Here is a 17,750-nt window from a genome sequence, read left to right as displayed (position 1 = left end):
CTGCTCCGCCAGCGAGGAGGCTGGTGGTGCACAAGAAGCTGCGAGGGGACATGGCCAAGACAGCTGACCCAAACTGGCCAAAGGGATATTCCATATCATATGACATCATGCTCTGTATATAACTTGGAGGAAGCTGGCTGGGGGCTGGGACCGCAGCTTGGGAATGAGCTGGGCATTGGTGGTCTGCGGTTGGTGAGCAATTGTGCTGTGCATCACTTGTTTTGTATATTCTTTTATCATTATTATTATTCTCCTCCTTTTCTGTCCTATTAAACTGTCTTTATCTCAATCCCTGAGTTTTACCTTTTTTTTCCAATTGTCTCCTCCATCCCACTGTGGGGGGGAATGTGCAAACCGCTGTGTGGTTGTTTTAGCTGCCTGCCAGGTTAAACCTTGACACAGTCACAAACCATCTTTGAAACCACAGTTATAGGAGGAATACCATCTGTATTAGCATGAGATCAAGAACAGGTAATAATGTTACACTAACTCTAAGACCTAAAGTTAATCTGAATTTAACTATATGTGATAACACTGGATGGGAAACCGCAAATGGTTTTAACAATAAAATGAAATGGGTACTATAGACATGTAAGGAAACTAATCATATCTTAGTGACTCATAAGAATTACACTCTAACTGTAAACAATGAGAACACCATAATAATATATGGCAATTTTTCCATAAACACCATTGTGTTGTTTATAGTGACCCTCTCTATGATTGATGGATACAAAATCATAGACCAATAGGACATAGAGCTAAAAGATATATCATCCAAACTTTGTTGGGTGGAATTGGTACAGGAACAGGAATATTTAATTCATTTGCTAATTGAAATCCTAGCAAATAAATTGTCATTATTGGGAGAAACTGAAGCTGGTGTAACCAGAATGACTGCAAGCTGGCTATCAACAGCTTTACAAACTTCAGTACAAGATTGGCAAGGTACTTGGCACCTCTGGCAACACACTAATGTGTTGCTGTGATCCCAATTACTAATTCCCAAAGAAATATCACAAGACATCAACAAGTGTGGTACAAATCAGAGGCATATTATCTCCAAGCAATCTCTCATACACCAAGTTACTGTCCTGGTTTTGGCAGAGATAGAGTTAATTTTCTTCCTTGCAGCTAGTATAGTGCTGTGTTTTGGATATAGGATGAGAATAATGTTGATAACACACTAATGTTTTTAGTTGTTGCCAAGCAGTCAAGGACTTTTCAGCTTCTCATACTGCCCTGCCAATTAGAAGGCGGGGTTCGCCCAAGAAGCTGGGAGGGGACACAGCCAGGACAGCTAACCCAAACTGACCAAAGGGATATTCCATACCATATGACGCCATGTTCCATATATAACTGGGGGGTGAGCCAGGAGGCGGGTCAGCTTGGAGTCTTGCGAAGCATCAACTTTGGGTGGTAAGAAATTGTGCTGTTCATCACTTGTTTTGTATATTATTATCCTTTTCTGTCCTATTACACTGTCTTTATCTCAACCCATGAGTTTGTTGGGTTTTTTTCATTTTCAATTCTCTCCCCCATCACACTGGGGGGGAGCAAGCGAACAGTTGTGTGGTTGTTTTAGCTGCCTGCCAGGTTAAACCACAACAGTTATCTACTTGCAAACAGGTAAGGAAGAGAAACAAAACTAAAACACACACATCAAAATACTGGTTGCTTCTCTCCACCTCTTCAATCTTCTGTCCTAAAGGCAGGCAGCCAAAAACCTAAGGAAGCCTGAAAAATAAACAATGCTGTGAGCATGGTATTTCTCATGCCAAAACAATCATTAGACATACAGTACTTCTGTTGATAAACTTAAAAGGTCCTGAATAACACAGATATATGAAATGCGATACTTATGTTTCCTCAATATGAAAAGAATGCTGCTGCCACACCAAACAAGATTCTCTATAAATATAAGCATGAAGACTCAAGTGTTTCTCACATCACTCAAAACCATTTGTTTACTTGAAACAGAGAAATGCAAGTTTCTTTTTCAAGATCAGCTACAGAAGTTTTCCAGACAGCCATCACAATGAGTAATCTTTTTGTTACTTACACAATGAAGCTATAAGGAAAATGGCAGCAGCAACCATTGCAGCTCTTTACATCAGGAAGTATCCTCAGGTTCATCCAAGACTTTTGTAAACTACACTGATGAACTGCAGAACAAGCCACAGACAACACAGTGAAATGAATTACAAGGTATAGATCATGATGGATTTAACATCAGATGCTTCCCAGTTTAAGCTTGGCAAATTGCTTTGCCAATATCACCTAAGGTGTTCTCCATGGCCTAGTGTCTTATTCTATTCTTTTGACAGGTAAACTCAGTAGAGTTATTTGTTTTGGCAAGTACTTGATTCCCTAGACCACAAGATAAATATATATTAGCTATTCAGAAGGATCATCCTAGTACATATTTCACTTTAAAACATAAGCATGGTCTGGAACATATTTCACTTTAACATACAAGCATAGTCTCATTTAAACACAGTGGGGGTCTCATTTAAACACAGCGAGACTTTGTCATTTGCAGGGATCACAGTGATTTGGAGATCCTAAGCAATAAGCAGCACAACAGCCTCATCTCCTCTTAGAAACAGTTTCCTGTGGCAAATGACTAAGAAACAGACAAAAGTTTTAGAAAGATAAAGATAGTTCAAACTAGCATTCTGATTTTCTAAAAGACATAAAACTGCACATTTTTTAACTTTGAGAGAAGATGCACTGTTTCCTCAGGTCCTATGGGCACTTTTACCCCTTTCCCCAGTTACCTTGAGCTCCTAGAATTTTGCAGTCACATTTAAAGAGATTGTAATTGCTTTCAAGTATATAGATTTAACAAATGTCTGCATGCTGACCTTTACAATTTTCTGGTGAGCCTTTCTGCACACTACAGAACTGCTGGGAAATTCCATAATTACTGAAAATTTAGGCTGTAAAATTCAGTGAAATCCTCTCTGCTAAAAAAAAAAAAAAGTCTGTGCTACCTTAACATTTCTCTTATTTCTGTTTTTTGTAAATAATTTAATAACATCATAATATTTCATTTGTATAATCCTTTCCAATTAAAGGTCTGGAGATGAGTCACAAAGGTTTTGCTAGAGGGTATAATCAAGGCTCCCTGCAGAACCGGCTTAAATCAACTCAAATGAAAAGTGAGCAGCAACTACTTTGACTAAATTGTCAAACAGTTGTAATGTGACAATTCAGTTTACTATGCAATGTTTTCCTATTTTAAATGAGGAGATAATCTCCTAATGCCACAAAACTGCTTGTTTCCAAATATACACAGGATTTCTTTGTCAGCTGATTCAAGGAGGGGGGAATGACACACACAGAGAAAAAAAACACCACACAAAAAAAACCTAACACGCAAACAAATTCCTCTGCCCGGGATATCAATTTTTACCTAAAAGTTGTGCTGGTTTTGGCTGCGATAGAGTTAATTTTCTTCATAGCAGCTAGTACGGGGCTATGTTTTGGATTCGTGCTCAAAACAATGTTGATAATATAGACATGTTTTCATTATTGTTGAGCAGAACTTCCACAGAGTCAAACCCTTTTCTGCTTCTCACACCGCCCCATGAGTGAGTAGTCTAGGGGTGCACAATAAGTTGGGAGGAGACACAGCCAGGACAGTTGACCCCAGCTGACCAAAGGGATATTCCATACCATATGACATCATGCTCAGCATATAAAGCTGGGGGAAGAAGAAGGAAGAGGGGGATGTTCGGAGTTATGGCATTTGTCTTCCCAAGTAACTGTTATGCATGATGGAGTCCTGCTTTCCTGGAAGTGGCTGAACCTGCCTGCCAATGGGAAGTAGTGAATGAATTCCTTGCTTTGCTTTGCTTGCATGTGTGGCTTTTGATTTACTTATTAAACCATCTTTATCTCAACACATGTGTTTTCTCACTTTCACTCTTCCGATTCTCTCCCCCATCCCGCCAGGGAGGAGTGAGTGAGCAGCTGTGTAGTACTTAGTTGCTGGCTGGGGTTAAACCACAACAAAGTTAAGATTAAGGTGTAAGAAGCATGCATTTAGATCAGTGTCATAGTTGCTCTTTAACATGTTTTTTCATCAGGGTTGTTCTTTCCCAATTAAAAGAAAGTGCTGTTAAAGGGGATTTCAAGCTCTTTAAATTCATAACTTTGCTTTCACTAGCAACTTTTGCAAAGAGTGCAAGATACAGTTATTAAATCTAATATTTAAGTTCAGACTCAAATCTCAACCCAGCCCAAAAGAATTCTCTTTTTTTTTCCTACCCATTACAAAAATACTACCTGACAATTATGTAATTTGAAACTCAAGGTGTCAGACTTCCCTGTGCACTTTAATAGCAAGTCAACAAATACACCTTGTGAGGGAACACATTCTTCTCAACCTCTACCTTCAGTCCTCTTTCATTGCAGTCTTAATACAGAGCAAGCTGAGGTAAAAAGAGAAAAAAAACCCAAACAATAAATTAATAACTGATCCCATCTACAATCAAGCTCCAGTAAATCTTGCTCAAACAATATAAGATGTTAAGATTTCTCCTAAGAAAGCAGAAGTGATGGCTCATGTCAGGTTCAGCGTGAAGGCCAGATATTGCTGCTGTCCTTTCACATACAATAAGCAGTTACTTCCCCAAAGCCCTCTTTGTCTGCTACTCAGTCACAGATCATGTTATCTAAGGTATTCATTTTTTGGTCTCTCTCAAACAAACATCCCTTCTCTTCCAAACATGCAGTGAGAACTGTTGTTGATGAATCACTTTCCACAGCAGTCACATCAGCAGTGTTACCCTCGACTCATTCAGTACTTCCCATGCAAATAGATCAGATTGCCACACCTTACACATGAAACATTTATGGTTAATTTCTCTAGAAAACATCTGTTACAATAAGTATAACCCCTTTATAAGCAGCAATATAAATCTTTCAGTCCTGTGAATTTTTACAAGAAATTAGTTTCTCAAACCACTGTTTCTGAAATGCACTGAAATGTGCATCCATACCACAAAAATCAGTTCTGACTGAATTCCTGAATATTATTAAACTGGTGACAATGAATTATGTACTGTATCAAACAGCACTATGAATGCTTCAGCAAATACACTCTCAAGTGAAGACTCTGTAAAGTTGCAAAAAAAATTAAGGATTTTTACTGTTTTTTATAAGAACATACTTACAGTGTTATGTTCAATACTAGAAATTAGGATACAGTTAAATGTAATGACAATAAAGACCTTGCCAAGTCTTAAGCCATTGATTTACCTATTTAAAAAAAATATTTTAAAAATTAGGATTTCAGTTCAAGTGTTACAATTCCAAAAATAAACCTAGAAACAAACCCAGGTGCATAGGTTCTTCTATACTTCCTTTAAGTTCTAAGTACCATGCTACCAGTTTCATTTGCTCATCTCCAAATGTGGAGATTCTCTCTTTTGGAAAGCTGCCCTAATTCTTTTCCTCAAGGCCTTGTTGCTAGGGTTACAGCTGCATGGCCAACTTCTGTTGAAACAAGTCTTTGGAGAGGGGCATAAATGGTTTCATTATCTTTTTCTCAGAGTGCACATAGTGAGAATAGAGCATTCCCACACACACCCACTAGAAAGTACTTGAACAATCCCAGTCACTCAATCACGACTATTTACATATGAACGGTTGCACAAGGAATCCTGTGGCCTTACAAAATTGCATGCAATTACCATAGGTCATTCCGAGTCAAAGAAGGTGTCCGTCTATGATCCAGTCTCTTGTGGCATTTAGAGTTAGGAGCCTTATGACAGAAGCTTCTCAAAACATAAGTGCCAAGTACCCAACTTCCCTCAAAGCCTGTCAGATTTCTGAGAAGCAGGCTATGCAACATAAGGGTATGTGGAAGAAGAGTGTCTGCTCCTTTAAGGGTATCTGGTCAAGAACCTTTACAATGCAAAAAGGGATAATAAGAAAAGGGGGAAGCCATAAACAAGAACATACAGAAACACAAACATGATTGACAAACGGTAAGGGGAGGCAGTGCCGAGAACCAAACCTAGTCAGTCACACTAATCAATAAGGGTATGTGGGAATGTTTATTTCAGTAAATTATCTAATCGAAAACCTTGTCAAACTAAGATACTAAGAAAAAGGGGGAATCCAGAAACAAAATATACAGAATACACAAACCTAACAGGAAGCATAACAAAGACAAGAAACAAACCTCATGAATCATGCTAATTGATGGGCTATCAAGAAACTGCATCCAAACCAAGACTTTGCAACTGATAAGGATGCAAATCTGAGGGTCCAGGATGTTGGGAGGAAGTGGATGGAACTATGCAAATTGATGAGGAAATGTGCAGGGGAAGGGAGATTAGGGAGGAACAAAGGAGGAATAGAAAGAAATGAGTATAAAAGGGACCTGTATATTTAAAATAAGGCTGGTCAATATGCTTGTCTGGCTGAGTCTTGTGCCCGATCACCACAGCCTGTCCTATCTTCTCATATCTTATTAAATCCTTTCTTTACTATCTCTCTGCATAATCTCACTCTATCCCATGCGTTTGTGTGCTGCAAGGACTAGGTGTCAGCTACTGGGGGGACCGCCGCAAGTGGATATGGGGCCAGCAACTGGAGTCAGACTGAGGGTGTAGGAGCCCTAGGCCTGTGATATCAGTTACTGGAGCAAGTGAGAGTCCTAGTATCAGTAGTTGGATGCAAGCACTAAACAATTCACATCAAGGACTATTTCTCTCCTGGGAAAGGGGATGTCAGCATTGAAGTAGTCTCTGGCCATTCTTCTTCAGCATTCTAATTGCAGATGACACTTTGTCCTGAGCATTACACACCACATGGGCTTGAGGCATTTTTTGTGGACATGTGATTATTCATGGTAGTAGAAGCCAGAATTACTCTTAGGCTTCCCAAACTTTTGTGGCTTGATTACAAAATGGCAGACTTTTTTTTCTTTCCTTCATAAAAATCAAACGTAAGACACAAAAATATGATTGCAAAGAACGCCAGGGGAAAAAAGAGCAGGAAACATGTACATGTTTTTTTCAGGATGTCATGTTTCACACTGTACATAAACTTAGCCAATTTAAGAGAAAGATTGTGGCATATGACCTTACATTCAGAAAGAAAAAGCATTATAGGACAGAACTTTCCCACCTATTAGAGATACTTATAAGTATCATTACAAAGTACATTCTACATCTACTTAGAAGTCTAAATATAAAACCTCAAAAATTGAAGATCTCTCAGAGGGTATATTCAATATTTCAGACTAACTGAATATGATGCAGATGTAGCTCTAGTTACGCTCCCTAGCATCACTTCTTTGTGAGCCTCATTTTCATTCACTTTCCCATTACACAGCAGGAGAACAAACCAGTTAAAGTGTCTAATTTAGACAATCAACCAATTTCCCTGAAGCACTCTCCTATCCTACTTTTTGGATAATACACTCTTCATATAGACAGACAGGTATAAAGAAAGATGGTTTCCATTATTGTAATTTTCTTATTGATGAACTTCCTTTTCTAGCTTTCTTCTACTTTATGGCTTCTGCCGGCACAAAGGCTCAGTGGCTTTGTTTCTCATGTTGCACTTTACTGTGAAAAATGATGGCAAATGTGACACTGTGGCATTGATATTGTTCAGTCTGGATCAGCTGTGTTCTACTTCAAAATGCAAACAAAATATTCAAGCTGAATGAGTTAGTCGTACAACCCAGCTGCACCCCAGTGATTTGTTTGACCCAGGTTTAACAATGAAGTGAAAGACAGCCTAATATAAACATATTTGGTACAAGAGGTAGCAGTAATGAAAAATTAATAAGTATTTGTACAAATAGGCATCCGAAATGGAGTAACAGAAGAGCACAGTTTTGCATTTGTGTTACTCCAAAGAGTTATTCTACAAGATTATTGTAATAACCAGAACTCGAGAGTTGCAGGTAGAAAAATAGTTGCTTAAGTAAAAAAAAACCCACACCCACATACCAGAAGTCATTCATTAGAGATGTTAACAATCAACGTGTTATGTTAATTTTTTTTTCCTTTGGCCTTAAATTATGCAGAGCACATTCAATTTTAATTAAATAAGTGAACTAACTACTCTTTTACCCTTGCTCCAACTTCCTGAATTATTACATTGAAAATTAAATAGTCATACTTAAGTTACACAAACATGGTGTATAAAATCTGAACACTTCCTTACTTTCAGGAAGCTAAAACCATGAAAATCTTGCAGAGAAAAGACAGTCCATGAAACAAATATGAAAACCATACAGTACAAAACCAAGGTAATAGAAAAGACATTTCAGATTTTAAAGATACCACCATAGAGAAGCCAGGGTATCCAGAAACAAACATAACCACAAATGCAGTCTGCTAACATTTTAGGCTAGCGCTTCTGGCAGCAAGACTGTATTGTAGAAGTGTTGCAGAAGCTTTCAGTTCCAGAAATGAATGGAATAAGGGTTTCCTCAATAAACTCAACTTGTTTGTTACTATAAAAGCATTTCTCTCCCAAAATTCACTACCATTTTTACACTATCTCCAGAAAAGAGAAAAGAAAGTTTTTTTCCACCTACCTCCCCACCACCACCCAATACTCTATACCTTTAGTACATGAAGCAATATGTAGTGATACTAGAATAGAAAAGTGTACTGTTTTTGGATGGGTATCCCAGTTTAAACCCAGCTGGTAACTAAGCACCATGCAGCTGCTTGCTCGCTCCTCTCCCTCTCCCAAAGGGAATGAAGAGGTAAATGGGAAAATACTCTGTATTGGGTCTGGCTGAGATGGAGTTAATTCTCCCCACAGCAGCCCTCATGGTGCTGTGCTGTGTATTGGTAGCTAGCAAGGTGTTGATAACACACCAGTGTTTTGGCTACTACTGAGCAGTGCCAGCACACCTCAAGGCTGTCTTTCCAACATTTCTTTTTCCCCAGCAGCAGGCTGGGGGTGGGCAAGATCTTGGGAGGGGACACAGCCAGGACAGCTGACCCAAACGGACCAAAGGGATATTCCATACCATATGACATCATGCTCAGCAATAAGAAACTGAGAATAGGGGGAGGAACAGGGCGGGGGCATTCATTGTTTGTTTTTTTTTTTTTTTTTTTTTTTTTACAATGTTTGTCTTCCAGAGTAAGGGGCACGCATACTGAAGCCCTACTTCCCAGGAAGTGGCCGGACATCGCCTGCTGATGGGAAGTAGAGAACAATCTTTGCTTTTTGCTTTGCTTCCGCGCGCGGCTTTTTGCTTTAGCTACATTAAACTGCCTTTATCTCGACCCACGAGTTTGGGGTTGTTTTTCTCCATCTTCCTTTCTCCCCTCCCTGCCTTGCTGAAGAGGGGAGTGATAGAGTGGCTCTGGTGGGCACCTGGCCCCCAGCCAGGGTCAACCCACCACACACTCATAGGTTGAGATAAATATAGTTTAATAGGATAACAAAAGAAGAAAAAAAATAGTAGTAATAATTTTTTAAAATAATATAAGAGTGATGTACAAATGCAATTGCTCACCACATGCAGAAGGGAAAAAACAACCACCTGATGTCCAGTCTATTTCAGAACAGCAAATCTGCCTCCCAGCTAGCTTCCCCAGTTATATACAGAGCATGACATTACATGGTAGGGAATATCCCTTTGGTCAGTCTGGGTCAGCTGTCCTGGCTATGCTCTCCCAGCTTCTTGTGCACCTGGCAGGGTGTGAGAAACTGAGAAGTCCTTGACTTAGTGTAGATGCTACAACTATCTAGCAACAACTAAAACCTGTTATCAACATTATTCTCATACTAAACACAAAACACTGCACTATACCAGCTACTAGACAGAAAATTAACACTCTCAGCCAAAACCAGGACACTGGAATAGAGTTAATTTTCTTCATAGTAGCATATGGTGATACATTTTGGATTTTTGACCAAAATAGTGTTGATAACACACCCATGTTTTAGCCATTGCTGAACAGTGCTTATACAGCATCAAGGCCTTCTTTCTCATGCTGCCCAACCAGCAAGTAGCTAGAGGTACAGAAGCCAGGAGGGGACACAGCCAGGATAGCTGACCCTAACTGACCAAAGGGATATTCAATACTATATGACATTGTGCTCAACAATAAAAAGCTAGGGGGAAGGAGGAAAGGGGGAAAAGTTCAGAGTTATGGCATTTGTCTTCCCAAGTAACCATTACGTGTAATGAAGCCCTGCTTTCTTGGAAATGGCTAACCATCTGCCTGCCAATGGGAAGTAGTGAATTAATTCCTTTAATTTGCTTTGTGCATGCAGCTTTTGCTTTACCTATTAAACTGTCTTTATCTCAACCCATGAGTTTTCACGCTTTTGCTCCTCCTATTGTCTCCCCCATCCCATTGTGGGCAGAGTGAGCAAGCAGCTGTGTGGTGCTTAGCTGCCTACCGGGGTTAAGCTAGAACAAAAAGTTACAAAAAAATAAAATAATGCATTGTTATCTTTTTTTTTCAGATTGTTCCAAGTCTGCTGTCAGCAGTTGGGAAGAACATGTTTCAATATTTCATAAGATGAGATGAGGAATTAGTAACTGTGGTGAAGAACCACAAGCCTTAAATACCTTCTTCCTTCACATGACAAAGCACATCCACCCACCACGTGGTCAACATCATATGACAAGAAACAGCTATACTTTGGCTACCTGAAGAGGGAAGTGCAGCCACACAATTGCAAGAGGGCAGAGGAGGGAAAAGTTGCAGCGTTCTCCATGAAGAGGCAGCAGGGAATGGCCCAGATGCACAGTCCTGCACCACTGTCTCCCAGACTGTCAGTTTCAACCTCCAAATATTTAAGTAAAGTAAGATATCAGGACCTCCCTTTAATACTAGTTTAAAAAAAAGAATACAGTAAGAAGATTGAAAGGCTGAGAGAGTTAGGGTTGTTCTGGCTAGAGAAGAGAAGGCACCAGGAAGACCTTATTGCAGCCTTCCAGTACCTGAAGGGGGCTTATAAGAAAGATGGGGACAGAGTTTTTACCAGGGCCTGTAGTGACAAGACAAGGGGTAACAGCTTTAAACTGAAAGAGGGTAGATTCAGACTAGAAATAAGGAAGAGGATTTTTGGTTTTGGTTTTTTTTGGTGGTGGTGGGGATTTTTGGTGGTGGCATGTTTTGGTTTTTTTTATGACAAGGGTGGTAAGACACTGGAACAGGTTGCCCAGAGAAGTTGTGGATGCACCCTCACTGGAAGTGTTCAAGGTCAGGTTGAATGGGGCTTTGAATCATTCTACAGTTCTATGACAGCAACCCCTATTCCCCCTGTACTGCTGAGGGGCAAGCAGGGAGGAATTAAATTAGTCAGGAGTGAAGTTGAGCCTAGGGAAGGGAGGGGAGGAATGTGGTGGGTTGACCCTGGCTGGATGCCAGGTGCCCAAAGCCACTCTATAAATCCTTCTCCTCAGTTGGACAAAAAAAAAAATAACAAAAGGCTCATGGGTTAAGATAAGGACAGGGAGAGATCACTCACCAGTCACAGGCAAAACAGACTCAACTTAGAAAAAAATAATCTAATTTGTTACCAAACAAATCAGAGTAGAGCAATGAGAAATAAAACCAAATCTTAAAAACACCTTCCCACCCACCTCTCCCTTCTTCCCAGGCTCAACTTTACTCCCAGTTTTCTCTATCTCCTCCCCCTGAGCAGCATAGGGGGAAGGGGAACATGGGTTGTGTCAGTTCATCACACATCATTATCTCTACTGCTCCTTCCTCCTCAGGGGGAGGACTCCTCACATTCTTCCCCTGTTCCAGCATGGGGTCCCTCTCATGAACTCCTCCATGAACTTCTCCAACACGAATCCTTCCCATGGGCTACAGTTCTTCATGAACTGCTCCAACACAGGTCTCTTCCACAGGGTACAGTCCTTCAGAAACAGACTGCTCCAACATGGGTCCCCCATGGGGTCACAAATCCTGCCAGTAAACCTGCTCCAGCATGGCCTCCTCTCTTCACAGGTCCTGCCAGGAGCTTGCTCCAGCATGGGCTTCCCACAGCATCACAGCCTCCTTTGGGTGCATCCACCTGCTCCAGTGTGGATATCTGCTCCACCATCAATCTCCATGGGCTGCAGAGGGACAGCCTGCCTCACCATGGTCTTCTCCATGGGCTGCAGGGGAAATCTCTGCTCTGGCACCTGGAACACCTCCTCCCCCTCCTTCTTCACTGACCTTGGTGTCTGCAGAGTTGTTCCTCTCACATTCTCACTCCTCTCTCTGGCTGCAAAATGCTGCTGTTTGGTTTTGTTGGGTCCATCCATCTCTCCCCCCTTAAATATGTTATCAGAGAGGTGCTACCAGTGGCACTGATTGGCTCAGTCTTGGCCAGTGGTGGGTCCATCTTGGAGCCAGCTGGTGTTGGCTCTATCAGACATAGGGGGAGGCTTCTAGCAGCTTCTCAGAAGCCACCCCTGCAGCCCCCCTGCTACCAAAACCTTGCCACACAAATCAGATACAAGGAAGAAAGGTGTCATTTTCTTTTTCTCCTCTGGATTGGCAATCAAATTAATTTTCCCCAAGTCAAGTCTATTTTGCCTGTAATTGGTAAGTGATCTCCCTGTCTTTGTCTTGACCCAGGAGCTTTTTCATCCTATTTTCTCCCCCATCCTGTTGAGGAAGGGGAATATGTAAGCATCTGGCTGAGCCTCTGGCAGCTAGCCAAGGATAACCCACCACAACCCCATACACCCCACTTTTGGGGGTGGGATGGTGTATGTGTCAAAAGGTGTTGTATATAAACATCACAGCTCCTTAGAGAGATGTAAATCAGTCAATTATGCTTCTTCCTGGGGAGGAGAAAAAAAAAAAAAAAAAGACATGTTTAACATTTCTTGTTTACTGCAACACCTCTATATGACCTGATCTGATTTCTTGTCACTACTCTGAGTAACGAATTAATCAGTGCAGTGAATGCTCTGATACCTAGGGAAAAAAGAGCCACAAAAAATGCAGGAAGTCACTCAGAACACACTGAATTTCTTGCCTTCTAGTTTCTAAAGCAACTTAACTGGTTTTGGACAGAAGTAACCATGAAAGGATGTTCAAAACATTTCTCTTTTCCCTATTGCAAAAAGCCACCTTCTCCACAAACTTTGCTCAGATTGATACAGTACAAACCACCATGAGCTGATATGCTCACAAGGTCACAATTACTAGCATGCTTCAAAGTAAACTATCATGTAACAAAGCGAAATAAATTAAGTTCTCACTAAACTATTAGTGAAACATCCTTTAAATCAAAGGTAGTGTACAATACAGCTGCAACATTTCTGGACTACAAACTACACTTTCAGTGTTCATGCAGCTGATGTACAAATGAATTAAAATGTTACAGACCATACATAAATCAGAAATATTGAAGTAGTGTATCTTTGGTATAGTTAGATAAACTTCACCAGAAAGTTTCTTGAATACAGCATAATTGATTCTTTGTTTGGAAAGGACACCACTCTTTGAAAGCAGAAAGCACACAGAAAAAAAATAGCCCACTAGCAAAAAAAAAATTTAGTTATCCAGGCAAATATAGCCATATTGTAGTTTCTTACCCAAGCTAATAGGGGAAACTAAATTTGAGAGCACAATGTAAATATTCACACACAGTTAAATTTATGCCCATGTGCGGTGGGTTGACCTTGGTTGTCTGCAAGGTACCCACCAAGCTGTTCTCTCACTCCCCCTCCTCAGCAGGACAGGGGAAAAAATACAATGAAAAAGCTCATGGGTCAAGATAAGGACAGGGAGAACACTCAAAATTACCATCATGGACAAAACAGATTTGACTTGGGGAAGATACAATTAATTGGCAATAAATTAATTGAAAGAGTAGGATAGTGAAAAATAAAACCAGAAGACACCTTCCCTCCACTCTTCACTTCTTCAATACCAACTCTTCTACCTCCTCCCCTTCCCAAGCAGCACAAGGGGAAATGAGGAATGGGGGTTAGTCAGTTCATAACACTGTCTCTGATGCTCCTTCCTCTTCACATTCTTCCCCTGCTCCAACATGGTGTCCCACCCACAGAAGACTCTCCTCCACAAACCTCTCCAACGTGAGCCCTTCCCACAGGCTGCAGTTTTTCACTAACTGCTCCAGTATGGATCCTTTCCACAGGGTGCAGTCCTTCAGGAATAGACTGCTCTAGCATGGGTCCCCCACAGGGTCACAAGTCCTACCAGGAAGCCTGCTCCTGCACAGGCTCCTCTCTATGGGCTGCAGTTTCTGCCAGAAGCCTGCTCCAGTGTAGGCTCTCCACAGGCTGCAGCTTCCTTCAGGGCACATCCAACTGCTCTAGCCTGGGGTCCTCCACAGGCTGCAGGGGGACAGCCTGCATCATCAGTCTTCTCAATAGGCTGCAGGGGAATCTCTGCTCTGGCACCTGGAGTACCTCCTCCCCCTCCTTCACTGGTGTCTGCAGGGCTGTTTCTCTCACTCCTCTCCTCCCACAGCTGCTGTGCAGCTTGTTGGTTTTTTTTTTAACCCTTTCTTAAATATATCATCACAGAAGCACTACCTAAGTTGCTCATTGACTCAACTTTGGCCAGTGGTGGGTCTGTTTTGGAGCTGGCTTAAACTGTCTGTCTGACATGGGGGCAACTCCTGATGTCTTCTTACAGAAGCCACCCCTGCCCTCCCCCCACTACCAAAACTTTGCCATGTACCCAATACAACATACTAGAACTTATACACAGTAAAGGACCTCAGTGCTTATTTGAATTGCTATTTAATTCATTAATAGTCATAGGCATTTGCAAGATCACTTTCTGTAATTTCATCTTCAATATTCCCTTTCTCCCCCCAAAAACCTACACTAATCATTACAACAGAAATTCACTTATTTTGTCTTTCAAAATTGTATCTATGTTTTGACAAAGTAAAAAATGCAGCTTTCAGAAACAGATCCACACCTCCACTGAACTAATATTAATCAGATTAATCTTTTAACTGTAATACTGTTACCTTATATTTACAGGAGTTCCTTACACACTGATTCAAGTTTAAAAAACCAAAACAACTCTGTCGTTGAGCATTAAATAAGATCCTTCACACACACAAAAAAAGAAATAAAACTAAAGCAACCCCCCCAACTTTACAACCATATTTACTTTTAGATTTTTTTTTTAAAGCAGTTATCACAGTACAGGAAGGCTATTTGGAATGGGTGTGAGAAAGGTCTGTTTAGGGTTTTGTTTAAATTGCTTCTAAAAAGTTTCTCATTTTTACAAAAAAAAGTAAAAAGATAACTCCATTCATCCAAGTTCAAAAACAAGATCAGAAGACTTATGATCTATTTCACATCTGACTTCAGAGTTAGAAGTCCCTGAAACTGATGGGCCTATGAAAGATTTATAATTTTGATCAAAGCATGAGGTTATATATACTATGTAACAGACTAAAAATTAAATGCTTAATCCAAAAGACAAGCCCCACATTTCAAACCACCATGTTAAAATAAGAGTTTAGCTCTTTGGATACAAAATTAGTTTATCATTGTTACATCCCCAATGGCCTTTAGACACTTGGTTTTAATGGGTAGCTTCAAGAAATTTTTCTTCAGAGTGACATTCTGCATTTTGCACCACTGTACAATAAGCTATACTATTATTTTAAAATACGGGGGGGGGAGATTGGGGGTGTCGCGGTAACAGACACTCGTGCCTCTTGCTCGGGAGAGAGGCACTGCAGTATCCCCAGCAGGCCACCACGCCCTGTGTTGAGCACAGGCTGAGCTCAGAGTCCCTGCACAGTCTTGACCTGCCACAGGTCTGCCACCGAGCAACCTGTTCCAAGCACCACTTTGCCCTCCCATCTACTCCCCCGGAAGAGCAAAAAAAAAAAAAAAAAAAAAAGACACACACACAACACCCAAACCACCCACTAACACCCTAAACCACCGCCGGCAGGCCGGAGACTCCACGGGGAGAGGTTGCTAGGGCTGCCCCCTTGCTCCGCTCCGGTCCGCGGGCGGAGAACTAGCAGAAACCCGGGCCCCTCGCCCAGGGGAAGGGTGCGACCGGTTCCGGTGCCCGAGGCGCAGCCCGATTTGCCGCCAGCCGCAGGTACCTGCTCCACGGCCCCCTGCCCAATCCGGCCTCAGCGGCACCCTTGATGGCGAACAGGCCGGTGAAGCTGCTCCTCGGGCTCACTGGGGAAGGAGGGGATGGTAAAACCGCCGACCGACCTGGCAGGGGAACCCAAATCCCTATCCCCATCACTCACCGCTGACCACAGTGGCGGTCTCTCCCTTGTCCACCTCTCCCTGACACCTTCTTCGCCCTCCTTTCGGGAGTCCCGTGCTCCCTCCGCACGGCACTGGGGAGGGGTGGAGGAGGCTGGAGACGAAATCAGTGGAGGAGGCTAGTGATGGCCGAGCGGTCACACGCAACGGGCAGGAGCGGCACTAGCCTCTCTTCGCCCTCCCGGCCGATTCCCCTGCTGCAGCTGAGCGCCGAACACTGCCTGCTGCCGCCGGCGAAGCGCCTTCCCTCCGCGGCGAGCCTGGCCGGGAGTGTCTGGGGCGGGGAGGAGGTAAAAATGGCGACCTCAGTAGCGCTAGCACAGCGATGAGAACGAATCCACTAGGCCGGCTCGCTCCACGCTACCTCCTAGGCTCAGCACAATGAGGAAGACAGGGAACAAAAGAAACCGAGCAGCAACTAAAGCAGTTGATCTAACCTGTCAGCCCTTATATACAACCCGCTCCGCCGCCGCACTTTCAAATTGCCGCCGAACATGGCTGCAGCGTCAGGGTCTAGTGATACAGCTGGTGCCGCGGCGCCCCCTAGGCGCTACAGGAGCCCCACTGGAGGGCGGCCACAGGGTCTGTGGGCCTCACAGCCCAGCATAGCCTGACGCGGCTTGGGGAATATCGTTGTTTCTGCAGTCCCTCGCTGCCAGCCCGGGGCGACGGGGTGGGGCAGCCAGTGGGAGCAGGCCTGGCAGGTCCTTTCTAGCTGTGTTCAGTTATATGGGGTACGTTCCTCCTACATGGCTCTCATCACCATGGGCCCTGGTTCAACAAGGCACTCCTAGAGCTCCCTCACATCTGCCTCATCCTGTTATACAAGTGTTTTCCAAAATCATTTTAACAGGGCATTTGAACCACCTGGGAAATCAGACTTTAACTAGTGCCATGGGACTATCCTGGGGACAAACTCTCCCTGTCCACTAGAGAGCTTTTCATGTCCAGCCAGGAGGAGAATCCTTCTCCCTGAGTAGGATTCCTCTCTTCTCCTTTCAGGTCCATAAAGTTAGGGAGCTGCATGAAGCCAGCATTCCAGGTTCCTCCTGAAGTCAACGGAGAGAAGAATCTGGAGGAAGGAGAGGAGGGAGTCAGCTTACCTTTGCTTTGTTAGGAAATATCACATCCCAGGATAGTTAACATAAAAATCAATTAATTCTGTTCTGGCATTCATAAGGCCTTGAGAGACATGTGAAACATGTTCATGAGAACTGATACAATCCATGTCAGACCTTCAAGAAAAGAAAATGTAAACCATGACCAAATGCTCTGGCTTGTGACCTCAGGCTATTTACAGCAGCAAACTCTCTCTGTAAGTTGATGAACTTTCCCATCTTACTTATTCCCCTTGTAGGATTAGGACTTCAGTCGATGGCAGCAATATAAGCCTGACTTTGCAGAATTATTAGGGCTCCTGTTGAGTGTTCCACACCCATAGCTCTTACTGATTCAAAATAGGTATTGCACCACTGTCTCTTGAACAGACCTCACTCCATTAGAT

The 17,750-nt window shown here is 42.4% G+C and overlaps 1 protein-coding gene across 1 annotated transcript in view; it reads right to left on the bottom strand.

Moving 5' to 3' along the window:
- The window catches only part of LOC142599210 (CDC42 small effector protein 2-like), a 77,332-nt gene extending 60,376 nt beyond the window's left edge, over window positions 1–16,956 (bottom strand). Inside the window, exons 1-3 of the mRNA XM_075739144.1 lie at window positions 16,228–16,956; window positions 2,063–2,165; window positions 1,662–1,737 (exon numbers count right to left, since the gene is read on the bottom strand). The gene's annotated coding sequence lies outside the window, so the exon portion shown is untranslated. The remainder of the gene's footprint in view (window positions 1–1,661; window positions 1,738–2,062; window positions 2,166–16,227) is intronic.
- Between the last annotated feature and the right edge of the window lie 794 nt (window positions 16,957–17,750).

The sequence above is a fragment of the Balearica regulorum genome, chromosome W (assembly GCF_011004875.1).
Source record: "Balearica regulorum gibbericeps isolate bBalReg1 chromosome W, bBalReg1.pri, whole genome shotgun sequence".
NCBI classification, from domain to species: Eukaryota; Metazoa; Chordata; class Aves; order Gruiformes; family Gruidae; genus Balearica; species Balearica regulorum.
The sequence above is the reverse complement of the archived record's forward strand: the minus strand, read 5'-3'. Positions and strand labels throughout refer to the sequence as shown.